General features: G+C 43.5%; 1 pseudogene; it reads right to left on the bottom strand.

Moving 5' to 3' along the window:
- Positions 1–3,334: 3,334 nt before the first annotated feature.
- The window catches only part of LOC135481047 (deleted in malignant brain tumors 1 protein-like), a 70,157-nt pseudogene continuing 53,630 nt past the window's right edge, over positions 3,335–19,861 (bottom strand).

Genomic DNA, 19,861 nt, shown 5'->3' with positions numbered 1-19,861 from the left:
ACAGATTCCCTTTTTAAAGTCTTTGGTATCACCTGGCCCGGTTTTGATCAGGTTCTCCCGGCTTCGAGGCGGACTCTCACATTGCCGTATATTGGTTGATTAACAAGTGGGCTTTAGAATTCGATACTGCAATCGGAACGTAAATAGGCATTGGTTGTTCTGATGTCAAACAATACGTACATGTATAGCGTGAAAGGGGTACTCTGTCGGCCTGAATTCGCTGAGAACATGCCTATAACACAAGTATGGTTCTCCACGCTGTGTGCCTGATCAGTACCATTTTCGTGATGTCGTGTATCATACCCCAGGATATTTGAATAACATACTGGCGGTCAGACGCCTGAAAAACAATCAAATATAACAATGAAATAAAGTGAAGAAACTTTTAGTATGGCGTTAAACACGAATTGAGTAAATCAAATAAAGTAAAGGACGTCGCCACAGGTTCAAGGTCACGTGATCGGTGCCACGCCCTAAACACATGTTTGAAGTCTCATATATTACAAACAGCTGTGGTTTCCAGAAATAGTGCTGAACAGCTGGATGCACTCTGTCCTTTTCTCAAAGTTTGCCAACAAAATCAAACCCAAATATACACAAACAAAAAAGTTAAGCACCCCCTGGAGAGTCTGCACTGACACATAAAATCATTGGTGTTCGGAGATATCACTAGTTGACAAACTGATATCGCAGCAACGGTTGTGATCAAAAAGTACAACATTTTGTCAATAAGAAAGCACCATAAATGACATTAGACTTTACAATTTATTCAGGATATCGTTAGCCAAATTAAAAATGTATTTTTTTACAAAATAATTGGCTTGTAAGTATTGAACTTCAGAGTTCATCTGGCTTCATAGGGCGTAAATGTTCAAGTGAAAATGTCACTTTGAGTGTACAGAACACATCCCTAGAGCCAAAGGTTAATAGCGCGTATAGCCCCCATTTGTCCGGATGACAGCTTCCAATCTACGTCTCATCCCTCCAGTGAGTTGTCGGGTCTGCCGAAGAGGTGTAACTGTCGCCACTCCTGTGAGGTTTCCTCGTATAGTGACCAAGTCCAGTTTGCAGTCGTACGAGATGCACCCCCAAACCATTACATAACCCCCTCCATAAGGAACATATGGGTGGATGTTCGTGGGTGTATACGCTGTGTTCCTGTGCCTCCAAACCCTCATTCGTCCATCTGTAACGTTGAGCACGAACCGACTTTCCTCCGACCAATAGATTCTACGCCAGGTCCTCAAAATGCAACCTCGTCGTGCTAACACCGGCTTTCAAGCGGTTTCTCACGGTTCTTGTGGACAGACGTCTGTTGGGTAGCCACTGTCGCTTCAAAGATAGACTTGATGCAAATGGCTGAAGTCGCACCAGTCGGATCAGTGCCCTGTCTTCACAATGTGATGTTACAGGTGGTCGGACGAAGCGTGGTTGGTCTTTCACAGCATTAGATTCACCGTGTTTTCTCACCAATCGGCTTATCGCTGTATAATTGTAGCCCAAATGACGCCCGATAGCTTTAAACGACAACCCTGCGGAGTGCATACCGATAATTTTCCATCTTTGTTCCTCTGATATACGGCTTCGTTCCATTTTCACAGAAGATTTATCCACATTGCACAACACCGACTTTAAGTACACAAATTTGAAGGGCAAGCATACTGAATTTTGCATAAATGCACTAAAAAAATTGTCGCAGAAGATTAAGTTCTTACGTGACTCTCAAACATAAATGACTACAATCGTTTTACGGATCGTCATTCTTGTCATCATCATAACTGGCATTACAGCTGAAATTAATGCGGATTTTTAATAATTGATCTTAGCAGGGGGTGCACTTTTTTCCTTGTGTATATAAATGAAAACAGCCTTAATTCACGCAAATTGTTGCCCGACCACCTAGAGTCTCCCTTTCCTCACAGATGAGGTTTCCAGTATATACCTTCGAGATATTGTGCTCCATTTCATCACACAACTTCACACAAGAGGAAATTCAAATTCGGACGCAAAATTAGAAGAGCGTGACTTGAATATGCACATCACGGAAAGAGTACAAGTTGTTGGTATTCAGTTAGCGATTACACTGTACCGTGTCCGGCATCAATCAGGTTCGCTATTCCCTCACATGCGTACTAAGTCATCATAAATCGAGGAAACGGGAGAGGAAACGGTCAGAGACCGGGGGAAACCCATGACCATCCACAGGTTGTTGCGGACCTCACTACGTACGGCCTGAGAGGAAGACAGCCATTTTTATTTAAAGAGTGACTAGGTATAAATAAGTCAACAAGTCTTGCAAAGCATGCAGTAAATATGAATGTACATTTTATTTTTTGAAACAATGACAACAACAGATGAATGTAGAGAGGCAAACATTTTAATAAGAAACAATAAGTGTTATTGGGCACCATTACACTGTGACAAAGGTGGTTTAGAATTTAAAAGATTATCAATAGTCTTGATCAACAAAACTGTATGTGCAATCCCCAAATAAATATTTACACCTGTGTTTTGACAAGATGTTACAACAAGGGACAAATGTATGTGCAATCCCTAAATAAATATTTACACCTGTGTTTTTTTCAAGATTTTACAACAAGGGACAAATGTATGTGCAATCCCTAAATAAATATTTACACCTGTGTTTTGTCAAGATGTTACAACAAGGGACAAATGTATGTGCAATCCCTAAATAAATATTTACACCTGTATTTTGCCAAGATGTTACAACAACGAACAAATGTATGTGCAAGCCCTAAATAAATATTTACACCTGTGTTTTGTCAAGATGTTACAACAAAGGACAAATGTATGTTCAAAAACATCTTCACGATAATTTGTATATTCCCAAAACACAGTAGGCCTACAAGTGTTAGCCGCCTCTAAATTCTCAAAGTTTTTGCACACACCACCGTAACTTTGTCTACAATATCTGCAGTTTATTACTTGCAGGTAAATTTAACAGTCCTTATCAACCTGGGTCTCTGAAAATGTATGCATGGCTTAACAAACATCACATAAAAAGTTTTAAAATATAACATTATCCGCACTAAAACAATTGCCACCTGTTCTATAGAAACATTATCCGCACTAAAGCAATGGTCACCTCAAACTTGGTCAGATTTGTTTTTTCATTCAATACAAACCGTCGTGTACTTTAGGTACAGCCACCTCCTCCACTCATTTATCAGTCTGAACCCTTAGCATCAACCCTACCCAGATCTCCTGTATCTATCCCACCCCACAATTACAGTAATACGCTGAGCCTTTGCCTAATTCCGGCAGCTTGTTTCAGTCCCACCCCTTAGTTATAGCCACACGTTGAACCCCTTAGTTACAGCCCCACCCCCTCCCCGTCTCCATCCCCATCCCCATACATTGGGTTGATCAACCCTGGACCCTGGTCAAGCACACTGTGGTCGTCGTAAGTTTCTGTTGGTCTCAGTTCGTACGTTTTCCTTCGTCTCCTGCTCGGAACATCGGTATTCAAAGCTCTGAAACGGATTCATTCATGCATTAAAGCTTTAACTGTTTTCTCTCATTTTTCCACATTTAAGTACATGACTGTATTCACATCATTTTCGCCCAGTCCACTGCTATTCGTTGCACTTAAGACAAAAGAGGAAATGAAAATAAAGCACATTTGGTTTTCTTCCCTACGTACATCTATGAACATGTCGATTTCGTGGAAAATAACAGACAGTAGCCTATAAGACAACCATGACAATATATAAGCTACATGTAGATATTCAAACCAGTTTCATGTTAATATGGTCTGCAGTTGTGGAAAGACAGCTCGGAATAGAGTACACGAGTAAGAGAGAGCAAAGGAGCAGACTGCCGAACATAGAGATCGATTAGCCAAACATGAGACATGAGAAAAACAAACCAAGATAGTGACAAAGACAAACCTTATGAACACGTTTCAGTTACCTGCTGAAAAAGTCAATAAAGCCATTTTGGAGATACAGCTTGTAAAACCACAACGGACATACGGAGAGACTGAGGGACAGACGGACAGACATATTGGCAGAGAGATTGAGGGACAGACGGACGGACGCACATACGGAGATCCTGAGGGAGGGACGGAAGGACATACGGAAGGAGAGAAGATGAAGGATAGATGGACGGGCATATGGAGAGACTGAGGGACGGATGTGAGGACGTAAGGAGGGAGAGATTGAAAGACGGACGGACAGAGAGATTGACGGACGCACGGAGAGATTGAGGGACAAACAGACGGACGGAGAGATTGAGGGACGGATGGACATACGGACGGAGAGACTGAGGGACGGATGGACATATATAGGGAGGGAGAGATTGAGGAACGGACAGACGGACAGACATACCGACGGCGACGTTGAGGAACAGACGGCGTGATTGAGGGACAGACGGACGGACATACGAACGGAGAGATAGAAGACTGAAAGACATACGGACGGACAGTATGAGGGATGGACTACCAGAGAGATTGACGGACGGACGGACGGAGAGATTGAGAGACGGACGGAGAGACTGAAGGACAAACATATGGACGGAGCGATTGAGTGACGGAGGGACATACGGACGGAGAGATTGGGGACGGACGGACAGAGAGATTGACGGATGGATGGAGATTGAGGGACAGACGTACGGAAGGAGAGATTGAGGGACGGACGGACGGAGAGGTTGATGGACGAACGGAGAGAATGAGGGAGGGAGAACGGTCGGAGAGTTTAACGGACGGACAGACGGACGAAAGGACTGATAGATGGAACCTGGTTTATTTAATCTTCAGATACCAGCCCTGTTTTACTATAACTATATGATAAAATACATCGTTATTTATCAGGAAATATGACAATCAAAACACAGTATGAAAGGTTAGTCAAAATCGGAAAAGTAAAGAGAAAAGTATTAACAAAAACATAAAAAAAGTACAAAGAAAAACAAAAACATGTTCTGCGTAGTGACTACCGTCCTCACCCTTTCTTGCGCGCCACTATCACCCCAACGACGACCGCCGCCAGTATAAGGAATCCCACAAAGACCCCTAGGACAATGATGGCTGGCCCTGTCCCTCCCCCGGTCCCGGCGTTCCGTGGGGTCGGGCGACTTCCGGTCTGACGCTGAGTCTTCCCAGCCGTGTTGGTTGTGTTATCTGGAGACGACAAATATGGGTCTGGAAATTTAGACTTTGGGGTTTCACAAAAAAACAATGCATGGCGTTAAGACTTGTTTATACTACAAATCATCCCCTCCTCTAATAAGTCCACGATCAACAATCACCAGGTAATTGTCAGTTAAAAACAAGAGTAACAATTGTCTCAAGGAGTTTTCAAAATCTGAGGAAATAATAGTTTCAGGAGCTTTGTGAACTTGACGTATGGTAGATCATAAGACGAATTCAGAATCTATGGTCATAAATATAAGGTCGACAACGCGTAAAGGCTAAAGTGCAATGGTCGAAAACTCAAAAACATGACAATTCGTATTGAAAATCACTTTTGGGTTGTCGCTTCTCACGTTTGAATTTTGGACCGTATTTCCAAGTCGAACATTCAAACTTAACTCCGAAATCAGAATTGTGATTTGTTTTTACAAAATTTTTGTCCAAAGTTACAAGACTTACACCAGGTGCAGAAGATCATCTGACCACTCCAGCTGCCATCTTTCTGACACTGTCTCACCGGAGACCCGCCACTCATCTTGTATCCATGTTTACAGGACTGGACACAGAACCCGCCCACTGGAGAGGTCAGAGGGCAACCCACGACACTGCCATTGGCAGGAGCTTGCAACTGTGGGCAAGTAGGAGCTGTAAAGTAGCACGAGAAATACTCTCAACTTCAGATAGGCTAAAAAATGACTGAAAAGCGAATTCTGCTGCATGTACATTTATTTGTGTGTAACTCTTTATTCGGAGTTAGTATCATTCTTATCAGCACGGGATATCCTTGTGGCAAGACAGTCTTAGAGCAGACTGATTAAGAGTGCTGCCTCAATGAAGTACCATGCCCTGTCATCGAAATGGTGAACTAAGAAATGAATGGTGTGCTATAACAATTTAACATGTATAAATCACCGGCTTAATAAAACTCCATTCGTCCCAGGATGCTACAGCCAAGTCAAGCCCAGCCAGTGAATTTAAATACGTCACTATGAAATGTAGCTAGCTATGTGGTCTTTCCCCGCGTTGACTGAGTAAATCAGAGAATAACTATCGGTAGGCCTAAGATGAATTTGTAGTCACAAAGCAGGTCTTAACCAGGTGACTACACTTCATATACGAGCATCTGAGACAAGACCATCCGCAGGTTGCTGGCAGACCTTTCCACGTACGTCCGGAGAGGAAGCCAGCATTAGATGTACTTGAGCTCACAGCGGCCGCATTGATGAGAGGCTCCTGGGTCATTACGCTGCACTAGCGCGTTAACCGACGGAGCCACGGAGGCCCCCTCATCTGACTAACCTTTCACACAAACCAAAGGGGACCCACTCCAGCCTGCAGTCTGACACTGACGGATGGTTGTGCCCCCTGATTTGACAAAGCCATCATTACATCTCTGTTCACACAGGGCACCAGAGCTAAATGGTGGGACACAACGCGAGATTTGTCCATTGTCTGGGGGCTTTAGGTCTGGACACTGGACACTGGACACTGAAAGAGGATAACAATTAATAAACGGATAGACACAAGGTGAAGATAGACAGCGAAGGAGGTAAACTAAACTATGTTCATTTGTTCACGACGAATACAGCCATATGTATAAGTCACATGTCTACGGGGCTACAAACAGTAGCATCTCAGTCAGGGAAAAATGCAAAGTCTTGCGAACCCATTGGTCATTTACTGAACACCCGCTGCCAGTATTTCAATAGAATGAGCCGGTCAGATCCCTATCCTTTCGCTCTCTCTCTCAAGGTTTATTTATTTATTTATGCCGTTGAAGTGATACGCCATACTCAAGAATAATTCACTCAGCGCTATGATGGGAGGTAACCAGGCAGGGTTCGGAGAAAACCCACCACAATCCGCAGGTTGCTGACAGACCTTCCTATGTAGGGCTGGCGAGGAAGCCATCACAAGATTGACTTTAACTCACAGCGACTTCATTGCTGAGAGGTCAATTATTGTCGTTATTGTTCTGATCTAAAGCGCTTGGCCACAGAAAGCCTCAAAGTTTAAGAGTTTGATTCTTCCTAGTCAGCAAAAATCCTTTGTTACACATTTGATACAATATATGCTAACCAGGAACCAAAGCAAAGAGCTATTTGGAACCGGCCGTTCCCCTTTTTGAAGAGCTTTACGTATTCAAAGCATCACACTTTTGAAAGACAGGTGACTGGACTCAAAGGCAACCAAATCATGTCTTCAAGTTCGTGTACCTAATGATTAATCTGGATTTTCAATTTCCCATGTCACTGATGAAAGACTTCAGTGGCAGAATATTCCCTGCTTGCCTAAAGTCAGACGTACCTTGCGCGCAGCTCAGAGGCGAACCGCTCCAGGTCCCACCATTCTGACACTGTCTCAGCAGAGTTCCCTTAGCGACCGTGAAGCCGGTATTACATCGCTGAGTGCAGAGTGTCCCGACAATGTACGGGGCCTGACAGGATACCAGTCCGTTTTCCGGTGAGGTCAAGCTGGGGCAGGATGGGGCTGGGAATACAGAAAACAAAGAAAACCGATTTCTTCGGTCAGTGGATTATTGACAACTTAAATACTGGCATAGCACACCACTTGAATATTGATTTCATTCCTTCCCGTAGGACATTACTTCCGTCAACAATGAAAACTGCTGACTGTTTCTCTTTGCATTATTCCGTCCCAATTCGTACTTTATTTACATTCTTACTTCTTTTGTGGTTTGTGTTAAACGTCGATTTCGGATCTGGGCTTGCGACTTTTCCATAAAAACTCTTAAATCCAATTCATACAAACCATCTAAATAGTTCTGAGAAACAATATAATAATGAGAAGTGAATTGTATAAAAGCCTTGGAACATCTATCCAAATGTTTCTTATAACCATTGTCTGTGAACCTCACCTATGGCACAAACAATGGGGATGCCTGTCCACGAGCCGTCCGCGGTGCACATGCGGGAGGCGGTCCCGCCTGTCTGACGGTAACCATGGTTACACTGCTGCATACACGCGGTTCCTGTCATGAGCAGTGAGCCACATCCTGTCACTGCTGCATTCTGAGAGGCTTTCAGCGCAGGGCAAACAACCGCTGTAAGTGGATACAATCACAATCAGAATCGAACTCTATTCTAATTAAAGTGTTTCAGTTTGATATTAGTCACACGAAACGTGAAGCATGTGTTTCAGTAACTTAACAATACTGATTACAATAAAGTAATGACATTTTCCTTGTGTCACTTGTTTTGAATGGATGTAACGATCATACTGAAGACTTTGTTTCACAAACGTACAGCTGTGAATTTACTAGTGGATCCAAGTTAATTAAGCTGTAACATATTATTTAGAATATATCATGCTTATGGCTCTATAGCGGAATCCAATCAGAGATATGTCTGTTGTGTGCTAGAGGTTTGCCAGTGGCATGCTCGTGGTTTTCCTGCGATGTGCTCGTGGTTTGCTTGTTGTTTGTCTGTGGTGAGCCTGTTATTTGCCTGTGTGGCACAAGTCAATGGTTTTCCTGTGGTTTGCCTGTGGCTTGCTTGTTTTTTGCCCGTTGCTTGCCTGTGATGTGTTTCTGGTTTGCCTGTAGTGTACCTGTTGTATGCCTGTGGAGTGTTTGCTGTTTGCCTGTTAGTTTGTCTGTGGCGTGCTTTTGGTTTGCCTGTGGTGTGTCTGTGCTGTGCCTGTTGTGTGCTTGTGTTTTCCCTGCTGTTTGCAAGGGATGTGCGATGCACCTGTAGTTTGCCAGAGGTGTGACTGGGGTAGGTTTGTAGTTTGCCTGTGGTTTGCCTTGCTAATAAGGTGCAAATGTGCCATATATGCGATCTGTCATCGGTCAGTCAATCTATGCATCCGTCACCAATAAACAAAAAAAAAGACTAATCCTCAGAAAAAGGTTGGTCTATACCTATACTGGTCTGACCAACAGCAAATTTTATACAAAAATCTTTAACAACGCCGAGATCATTGAAGTCACGGTGAAGAGGCAGGAAGTGATGTAGGAAAACACAACCAATCCGTCTTGACTTTTGACCCTAATAATACTTTAAACACATACATTCTCTTTATCTAGATTAGGTACATGATTTTAATCAAAACCACGTAGTGAGACTGAGCCTAAACAAGTCTACGTGTTTATTACGGGCTCCACAGATGAAGCTTGTCTACTGATGAAAGTCATGCGGTGTTCGCAGTCTGAGGCTGGCCTTCTGTTGTGGAAACTAGATGTTGCGGTGACAAGCTGCTGTGGTCACTAGATGTTGTGGTCACTAGCTGCTGTGGTCACTAGATGTTGTGGTCACTAGCTGCTGTGGTCACTAGATGTTGTGGTCACTAAATGTTGTGGTCACTAGCTCCGGTGGTCACAAAATGTTGTAGTCACCAGATGTTGTGGTCACTAGATGTTGTGGTCACTAGATGCTGTGGTCACTAGATGTTGTGGCCACTAGATGTAGTGGTAACCAGATTTGGTGGTCACCAGATGTGGTGGTCACTAGATGTAATAGTCACTAGATTTTGTAGTCACTAGCTGCTGTGGTCACTAGATGTTGTGGTCACTAGCTGCTGTGGTCACTAGATGTTGTGGTCACTAAATGTTGTGGTCACTAGCTCCGGTGGTCACAAAATGTTGTAGTCACCAGATGTTGTGGTCACTAGATGTTGTGGTCACTAGATGCTGTGGTCACTAGATGTTGTGGCCACTAGATGTAGTGGTAACCAGATTTGGTGGTCACCAGATGTGGTGGTCACTAGATGTAATAGTCACTAGATTTTGTAGTCACTAGCTGCTGTGGTCACTAGATGTTGTGGTCACTAGATATTGTGGTCATTAGATGTTGTGGTCAATGGATGTTGTGGTCACTAGCTGCTGTGGTCACTAGATGTTGTGGTCATTAGGTGTTGTGGTCACTAGATGTTGTAGTCACTAGATGCTGTGGCCACTAGATGTTGTGGTCACTAGATGTTGTAGTCACTAAATGCTGTGGTCACCAGATGTTGTGGTCAATGGATGTTGTGGTCACTAGCTGCTGTGGTCACTAGATGTTGTGGTCACTAGGTGTTGTGGTCACTAGATGTTGTAGTCACCAGCTGCTGTGGTTACTGGATGTTGTGATCACCAAATGTTGTGGTCACCAGATGTTGTAGTCACTAGATGCTGTGGTCACCAGATGTTGTGGTCATTAGCTGCTGTAGTCACTAGATGTTGTGGTGACTAGATGTTGTAGTGACTAGCTGCTGAGGTCAATAGATGTTGTGGTATCTAGATGTTGTGGTCATTAGCTGTTGCGGTTGCTAGATGTTGTAGTCACTAGATGTTGTGGTCATTAGCTGTTGCAGTTACCAGATGTTGTGGTCACTAGATGTTCTGGTCTCCAGCTGTTGTAGTCACTAGATGTTGTGGTGACTAGCTGCTGTGGTGACTTGCTGCTGTAGTCACTAGATGTTGTGGTGGCTAGCTGCGGTGGTCACTAGATGTTGTGATAACTAGATGTTGTGGTGACTAGCTGTTGCGATTATCAGATGTTGTGGTCACTAGATGTTGTGGTCACTAGCTGCTGTAGTCACTAGATGTTGTGGTGACTAGCTGCTGTGATGACTTGCTGCTGTAGTCACCAGATGTTGTGGTGACTAGCTGCTGTGGTCACAAGATGTTGTGATAACTAGATGTTGTGGTGACTAGCTGTTGCGGTTGCTAGATGTTGTAGTCACTAGATGTTGTGTTCATTAGCTGTTGCGGTTACCAGATTTTGTGTTCACTAGATGTTGTGGTCACCAGCTGCTGTAGTCACTAGATGTTGTGGTGACTAGCTGCTGTGGTCACTAGATGTTGTGATAACTAGATGTTGTGGTGACTAGCTGTTGCGGTTGCTAGATGTTGTAGTCACTAGATGTTGTGTTCATTAGCTGTTGCGGTTACCAGATTTTGTGTTCACTAGATGTTGTGGTCACCAGCTGCTGTGGTCACCAGATGTTGTGGTCATTAGATGGTGTAGTGACTATCTGTTGTGGTCACTAGGTGTTGTGGTAACCAGATGTTGTGATAACTAGATGTTGTGGTGACTAGCTGCTGTGGTCACTAGATGTTGTGATATATAGATGTAGTGGTGACTAGCTATTGCGGTTGCTAGATGTTGTAGTCACTAGATGTTGTGGTCATTAGCTGTTGCGGTCACCAGATGTTGTAGTCACTAAATGTTGTGGTGTCTATCTGCTGTGGTCACTAGATGTTGTGGTGACTAACTGCTGTGGTCACCAGATGTTGTGGTCATTAGATGGTGTAGTGACTATCTGTTGTGGTCACTAGATGTTGTGGTAACTAGATGTTGTGGTAACTGGATGTTGTGGTGACTAGGTGTTGTGGTAACTAGATGTTGTGGTAACTAGATGTTGTGGTAACTAGATGTTGTGGTAACTGGATGTTGTGGTGACTAGATGCTGTGGTGACTAGCTGTTGCGTTTACCAGATGTTGTGGTCACCAGATGTTCTGGTAACTAGGTGTTGTGGTGACTAGCTGTTGTGGTGATTAGCTGCTGTGGTGACTAATTGCTGTGGTCACTAGATGTTGTGGTGACTAGCTACTGTGGTCACTAGATGTTGTGGTCACTAGATGTTGTGGTCACTACATATTGTGGTCACTAGATTTTTTGCACCTAAAAGCCCACTTTTTAACGTTTTGGAAGCGCACAAAAAACTTTCACCCAAAATAGACGAAGCAACTGTTATGATCTGTCACTCACGTGTACACGAGATCTGATTGGTTGTCCATCCCATGACTCCTCCTTCTGATTCGTCACAAACGACCTGTTGTTGTTTCTGATCGCCGGGCTTGTAACCTTGGCGACACTGGACAGAGCATGTAGACCCGTAATACAGCGGGCAGATGGGTGTGGCCAGATTAGCACTGTCTGGTAGAGCGAGTGGAGGGCAACGTTTTACTGAAAGGAAATCCCGAAAGATTAAGCATAAGTGAGTGACTTGTCAGTCAGGTTTATTTCCATTATACTACAATAATTTATATACATGTGTTTTGAAGTAAATTAGGCACGCCACTTTCCGTAGCGAAATACCACCAGGCGGCGTTGCAGTAGTGAACATGTCACGTTATTTAGGGGTATATGAATGGGGGAAATCCCATTCTCGCTGAGTTGAACAAAAAAGGCTTGTAGACTCCACACCTGCAATCATCCGGGAGTTAGAGGCTGGTATCTAAGACCACTAGGGGGCTATCCGAAGAAAGTAGATTGGCCGAGCTTCTTGTAACAATCACTTGCTTGAGCTGTATTGTGATAACAGTGATGGTTGAAGGACAACAATGATGCTTGAAAGACAACAATGATAGTAAAAGAGCAACAGTGATGGTTGAAGGGAAACAGAGAGGGTTGAAGGACAACAGTGATGGTTAAAGGACAACAGTGATGGTGGAAGAGCAACAATGATGGTTGAAGGGCAACAGTGATGGTTGAAGGACAACAATGATGGTTGAAGGACAACAGTGATGGTTGAAGGGCAACAATGATGGTTGAAGGACAACAATGATGGTTGAAGAAAAACAATGATGATTGAAGGACAACAATGATGATTGAAGAACAACAGTGATGGTTGAAGGATAACAGTGATGGTTGAAGAACAACAATGATGGTTGAAGGACAACAATGATGGTTGACGAACAACAATGATGGTAGGAGGACAACAATGATGGTTGAAGGAAAACAATGATGGTTGAAGGACAACAGTGATGGTTGAAGGACAACAGTGATGGTTGAAGGACAACAGTGATGGTTGAAGGACAACAGTGATGGTTGAAGGACAACAATGATGGTTGAAGGGCAACAATGATGCTTGAAGGACAACAATGATGGTTGAAGGACAAAAATGATGGTTGACGAACAACAATGGTGGTAGAAGGACAACAATGATGGTTAAAGGACAACAGTGATGGTTGAAGGACAACAATGATGGTTGAAGGCAACAATGATGGTTGAAGGGCAACAATGATGGTTGAAGAACAACAATGATGGTTGAAGAACAACAATGATGGTTGAAGGACAACAATGATGGTTGAAGGGCAACACTGGTGGTAGAAGAGCAACAATGATGGTTGAAGGACAACAGTGATGGTTGAAGGCAACAATGATGGTTGAAGGACAACAGTGATGGTTGAAGGCAACAATGATGGTTGAAGGACAACAATGATGGTTTACGAACAACAATGATGGTTTACGAACAACAATGATGGTTGAAGGACAACAATGATGGTTGAAGAACAACAATGATGGTTGAAGGACAACAGTGATGGTTGAAGGACAACAGTGATGGTTGAAGGACAACAATGATGGTTGAGTGAGTGAGTGAGTGAGTGCTTGGGGTTTAACGTCGTACTCAACAATTTTTCAGTCATATGACGACGAAGGAATCATTAGGGTGCATGCACGTGTAATGTGCCTCCTTGTTGCAGGACGGATTTCCACCGCTCTTTTATTTAGTGCTGCATCACTGAGACGACTTACCGAAGGCAAGTAAGCCGCCCCGCCCGAGCCATTATACTGATACGGGTCAACCAGTCGTTGCATTATCCCCTTCATGCTGAACGCCAAGCGAGGAACAATGATGGTTGAAGGACAACAGTGATGGTTGAAGGACAACAATAATGGTTGAAGAACAACAATGATGGTTGAAGGACAACAGTGATGGTTGAAGGACAACAGTGATGGTTGAAGGACAACAATGATGGTTGAAGGACTACAATGATGATTGAAGGACAACAGTGATGGTTGAAGGACAACAATGATGGTAAAAGAGCAACAATGATGGTTGAAGGACAACAATGATGGTTGAAGGACAACAATGATGGTTGAAGGACAACAGTGATGGTTGAAGGACAACAATGATGGTTGAAGGACAACAGTGATGGTTGAAGGACAACAATGATGGTTGAAGAACAACAATGATGGCTGAAGGACAACGATGGTTGAAGGACAACGATGGTTGAAGGAAAACAACGATGATTGAAGGACAACAATGATCGATGAGGAACAAGAAAGTTCATTTTACCGGTGACAATGATGCGGAAGGTACAAGAGGCGGACAAACCCCGCCCATCCGTTGCTGTTACGAACACTGTGTAACGCCCCTCCGTCAGGCTGGTGGGAGAGTGCATGCTCTGTGTGATCTGTACCCCACCGTCCCCGTTCTCTTTTACCGTGGGGATCGTCCATTTCACTCTTGCGCTGGTCGATCCTTTATCCGCTGCAGCCGTGATGTCTGCTGGACACTTTAACACTGGAGGCTGAGTGTCTTAAACATGAGAATATATAAAGTAAATATATACTGTATTTCTAGTTTAACCTAAGCTAGGGCAGTCATGGCACTAAGGGATATGTGATTTGCTACTATTTAGACGTTTACATGAATAACTAGAACAAAACCGTGACTTAGGTAAACTGACAAGAGACCACATTTCACTGATTACGTATGACTATCTGTATGACAACAGATTGTCGTCTCTGCTTTGGTTTTACTCTCTGTTGTGTACGTCTTTGATTATTATGAGTAATAAAAACCATAGTGGCCAGAGTTAGTGAAAACCATAGTGGTCGGAGTAAACCACCGCCCTTGGACAGTCAGTTGGCAGACTTCATGCCCTTCGAGCCACAGCAGACCCAGCCATATCTGATTCTGAATCTGGAACCTCCTCTATGCATCGAAACAGAAGTTCGTATGTCAGCTGTCAGCCAAAATGGACGTTCGAGGTCAATAATCGCCAGATCAATTCCCAAAAAAAGGTTATATACAAACCATAAACGAGCTAAAAAAGAGTATATGAAATACGAAATTACGACGGAATCATGCAAAGAGAAGAAGTTAAGATTTCAATGATGCTGTAAATATGTTCTAGGCGACTGGGTGAAATCAGTATTCAAATCGTGTCCCATGCTGGTATGTAAGTTGTCGATAATCAAAAATATTTATCTCCGACCTCACCCTACCCAGGACCCTATAACTGTGATCTGTCTGGGAGGCCATGGCGCTTTACTGAATTGTCTGTCACTTGTTAATGATGTCATCGCTCAAAAACAGACAAACCACAAGAGCTAGTTCACCTGTGCAAACCACTGAGCTTCCAAAGTGACTCCACTGCCCGCTGCCCAGACACGTGACCTGCGAAGGTCCAGTCAGAGAAAAGCCTGCTCTACAGGTCACTTGACAAACCGTCCCGGAGGTGGAGTTTTCCGTTGTACAGTTTTCTGGGTTGTACTCCCCCATAACAGGGGGTTCCAATGGCGGACAGGGTACATCTACGAGGGAAAGAAAACAAACAATTTCATTATTCATTTGGCTAAAATGTCTTTCTAAAGTGTACTATCATGGTCAGCACTGTTTGTGCCATATGAAAATCGTGTTTCCAGTTGGTGTAGAATTCCAATGCGTAGGTATTTACAGTGCTGTGTGAGTAGCAAAGGCACCACCTGTGACACAACCAGGCACCACCTGTGACACAACCAGGCACCAGCTGTCACACAACCAGGCACCACCTGTGACACAACCAGGCACCACCTGTGACACAACCAGGCACCAGCTGTCACACAACCAGGCACCACCTGTGACACAACCAGGCACCACCTGTGACACAACCAGGCACCACCTGTGACACAACCAGGCACCAGCTGTCACACAACCAGGCACCAGCTGTCACACAACCAGGCACCAGCTGTCACACAACCAGGCACCAGCTGTCATACAACCAGGCACAGGCTGTGACACAACCAGGCAAAAGCTGTCACACAACCAGGCACCAGTTGTGACACAACCAGGCACCACCTGTGGCACAACCAGACACTAGCTGTCACACAACCAGGCACTAGCTGTGACACAACCAGGCACCACCTGTGACACAGCCAGGCACTAGCTGTCACACAATCAGGCATCAGCTGCAACACAACCAGGCACCGGCTGTGACACAACCAGGCAAAAGCTGTCACACAACCAGGCACCAGTTGTGACACAACCAGGCACCACCTGTGGCACAACCAGGCACCACCTGTTACACAACCAGGCACCACCTGTGGCACAACCAGGCACCAACTGTCACACAACCAGGTACCGGCTGTGACACAACCAGGCAAAAGCTGTCACACAACCAGGCACCACTTGTGACACAACCAGGCACAAGCTGGAACACAACCACTTCATTATCAAAATCTTCATCATTATCTTGAAAGCAAACATATTCATATCCTACATCACATTAAGCACAATTATTTAATCAAACATTGTTTGCGCCACCATATATGAAAATATACACCAACATCATCCAAACAAGCAAACATCATCATCAAAACTGATATTGTGATCAACGCCTTACCTGTACCACACGTGAGTCCATCAGGCTGGAGTGTTAGGTTATCTGGACACAGACACACCTTTGTTCTGCGAGGACCAGGGATACAAAGGTGACTACAGACACCTCGGCCGTTGGAACAGCCTGTTGTACCTGAAGGTAGACAATTAAACTTGTTTGGAAACGATCTATGGGTACTCGCGATTATTTAAAAGAAACATACAACTTACATGTACTGTCTTCTTGACTGGTTACTGAATGTTTTAGTGCAAATGATTAGTGCAAAAATGCCAGCAATTACACGACGATATAACACCTAACATATCAACTTGGATGTCATCATGGAGTACGTGTATTTACATTTAATTTTCAGAAGAATATCTGTCAAATATAACGTCTGGTTCAGAAGTCATTTGGATATTTTTACACAAATGTAACCTGTCAGTGACCAGAATGATTGCACATGAATTCGTAAAAAAAACTTTTTTGAATTTTTTACAATTTTTATTTTTTTACGCTTGTGATCAGAGATGAGAATTTCATCCACGAAAATTAAATATGAGCTCCTATAAAACAAGTTTCATGTGAACAGTTTATCATGTTTAAGGCCTATAAAAACCTACCGTCGTGTGGCCACTGGAGTGAGGACTTACCACTAATTCCTGCACCTTTTCTGTAGTAGGCCAGTCCGTTAAGTCTGCCAAACGTGGGTGACCCCACCGCAACCTTGGGTTGATCACCTCCACCGGTTGTCCTCACCTTCATTACAGAGCTGTATGTGTGATTAGGACAAAACATTAACTGGTTTTAGGGTGAATGTAGCTTTATTGACTGGTGGAACGACTGAATGAAAGATTATGCCTTTAGACATTGCATCTCGGAGCCGTTCCATGCAGCTGTACAGTAGTTTTGTTCGTTTCAGACGTGCTTCATACCGCTGAAATCATCTCAAAACAGGTATATGATTTACATATACAAACAGCTCGGCATTAAATTACTCCAAAAAAGTACTTTATACAGACACGATTTTTCGGTTTAATTAACGTTGTATTCCAGAATATTTCAATTCTAAGACACCACTTTAATGCGAAGTAAAGCATCAGCGTCTGGCAGGTATATGAACATCTCCATTTCCAGATGTAAATATTGCCTTCCCCCCGCACCAACACCTTCCATATCAGTGCAAACCAAGTGATCACTCCAGGTATTACGGCAATTTTGTATCATATTTTCAATACACATTAAACCATATAGGATACAAAAACCATATAAAAACCATACATATGTACGAATACAAAACACATAACTGGCGTGCCTCAGGTTTGAACTCACTTTGCCTGCCAGTCAGTGAAGTAGAGATAGGAATCGGCTACGACGATGTCAAATGGCTGAGAATGATGGTCCTGTAGAATCGTTCTCCGACTTTGGCCCGCAAAATCTGTGGACTCTATCTTCATCGTACCTCCGTCACACCAATACAAGTGGCTGCCTACAAGTTCCATTCATTCATTCATTTGATTGTCGTTTAACACCATGCTCAAGCGTTTGTTGCCTACACAATAGCGGTCAGGTTTATGGATACAGAAAACTCCAGTGTTGGGCGTAAACCACCGACCTCCAGCAAACTACTGACCAGCATTCCCACATGTGACGTAGCGATATGCAAATCACATTGGCGGAAGACAGGCAATCTTCAACAGACTTTAAACTTTGCACACAGGCGCTTCCACGATTCGGTCCCACTTAGAAGATATAAACCATCAGTTTAATATTTAATTTTCACTTGACAGATGTTTTGTTTTGTCTTTTTTGACACCTGGGGTTTACTTTACAACAGTCATTGAAACCAGGCTTTACAGAGCAACTGTTGTACTTTACGTATGTATTCTACTGGTGTTTTACGCCGTAATAAATACGTGGTTATGACGTCCTACCCAGTAACAGCATACAGACAACAGACATCAAATCACTGTGTACTGACACCAGACATGCCGCAGCCTCCAATCACAGTGTATTAACACTAGTCATGTGATGCCTAATTCAGTCAGAATATACTGATATGAGGTATGACACCACATCCAACCAGAATATACTGACACCTGACATGTGACGCCCATTCAATCACATTACACAGACACCAGATATGACACCACATCCAGTCACACTATACAGACACCATACATGACACCACATCCAGTCACACTATACAGACACCAGACATGACAACACATCCAGTCACACTATACAGATACCATACATGACACCACATCCAGTCACACTCATACCCAGCCAAGCAGTGTTTAGTGATGAGTAAATAAGACTATACAATACTAAATCTGCAGACTAAACAGAGTGGTACCTCTATAATCAATAGCCAGTCCATTGGGCCACTTCAAACCTGTTGTCACGATCGTCCGCCTGTCCATCCCGTCCATTTGACTTCTCTCAATTTTAGCCGTGTCTCCCCAGTCCGTCCAAAACATTATCCTGTAGATGAAATGGGTAGCCAAATATGGGTAGGTGAGCACAGATATATTCTAATTAAACTCAAATATGAACAAAATAAATAACACCTACTCAGATATGGGCTAATTCATTTCAAAATTAAAAATTACCATGGATACAAGAATGAACATAAATGAGAAGATAATTCAGTGAAACTTGTATTTTAGCCCCAGCACAATAACAACTTAACCAAGCATAAACCAATTTTTGAAAATTTGTTTTATGCAACAACAACAAGAACAACAGGCCAACGTGAATAACATAGAGCCTTGCCTCAGGAGTAGTTTGTTTAAGTTGTATCAGTTTATCGCCTCGTCCGACTTACCCACGAGCAGGGTGTAGTGCGATCGCCCGAGGGTTTTGAAGGTTATTGTCGATGATCGTTCTCTCGGCAAATCCATCAAGCGTAATAACACTGATCTCTTGGTTGCCCTTGTCCGTGAAATATAGAACCCTGGAGGTGGGATCAATGGCTACACCGTCTAATACCGCTTCTGAAACAGGAAGAATATATAAACGTTGTGAGATGTGATGTAAACTGATATGCCGGTGAAGCCCTCACTGCCATTGTCCCACAATGCATGTCCAACTGTGTGGCATCCTGCCACTAAATCTACTCTCTCCAGGACACGTCATTTGACTCTATCGATTTTGTTCTCTGTTGAAAAACAGATTTTGTGATACGTTTGAAAAGTGATGTAAACAGTCTTAGCCAAGATTTTCAACGAAAAAATATCAATTTTGTCTTTTGATGCTCTCTCAATGCCTTCATTTTATTCATTTATTCGATTTGTATTTTACGCCGAACTCAAGGATATTTCACTTATAAGACGGCGACCAATGTTATGGTGGAATGAATCAGGGCAGAGCCCGGTGGAAACCAACGATC

Source organism: Liolophura sinensis, chromosome 13 (assembly GCF_032854445.1).
Source record: "Liolophura sinensis isolate JHLJ2023 chromosome 13, CUHK_Ljap_v2, whole genome shotgun sequence".
In the NCBI taxonomy this organism is placed as follows: domain Eukaryota; kingdom Metazoa; phylum Mollusca; class Polyplacophora; order Chitonida; family Chitonidae; genus Liolophura; species Liolophura sinensis.
This window is presented reverse-complemented; position numbering and strand designations above follow the sequence as displayed.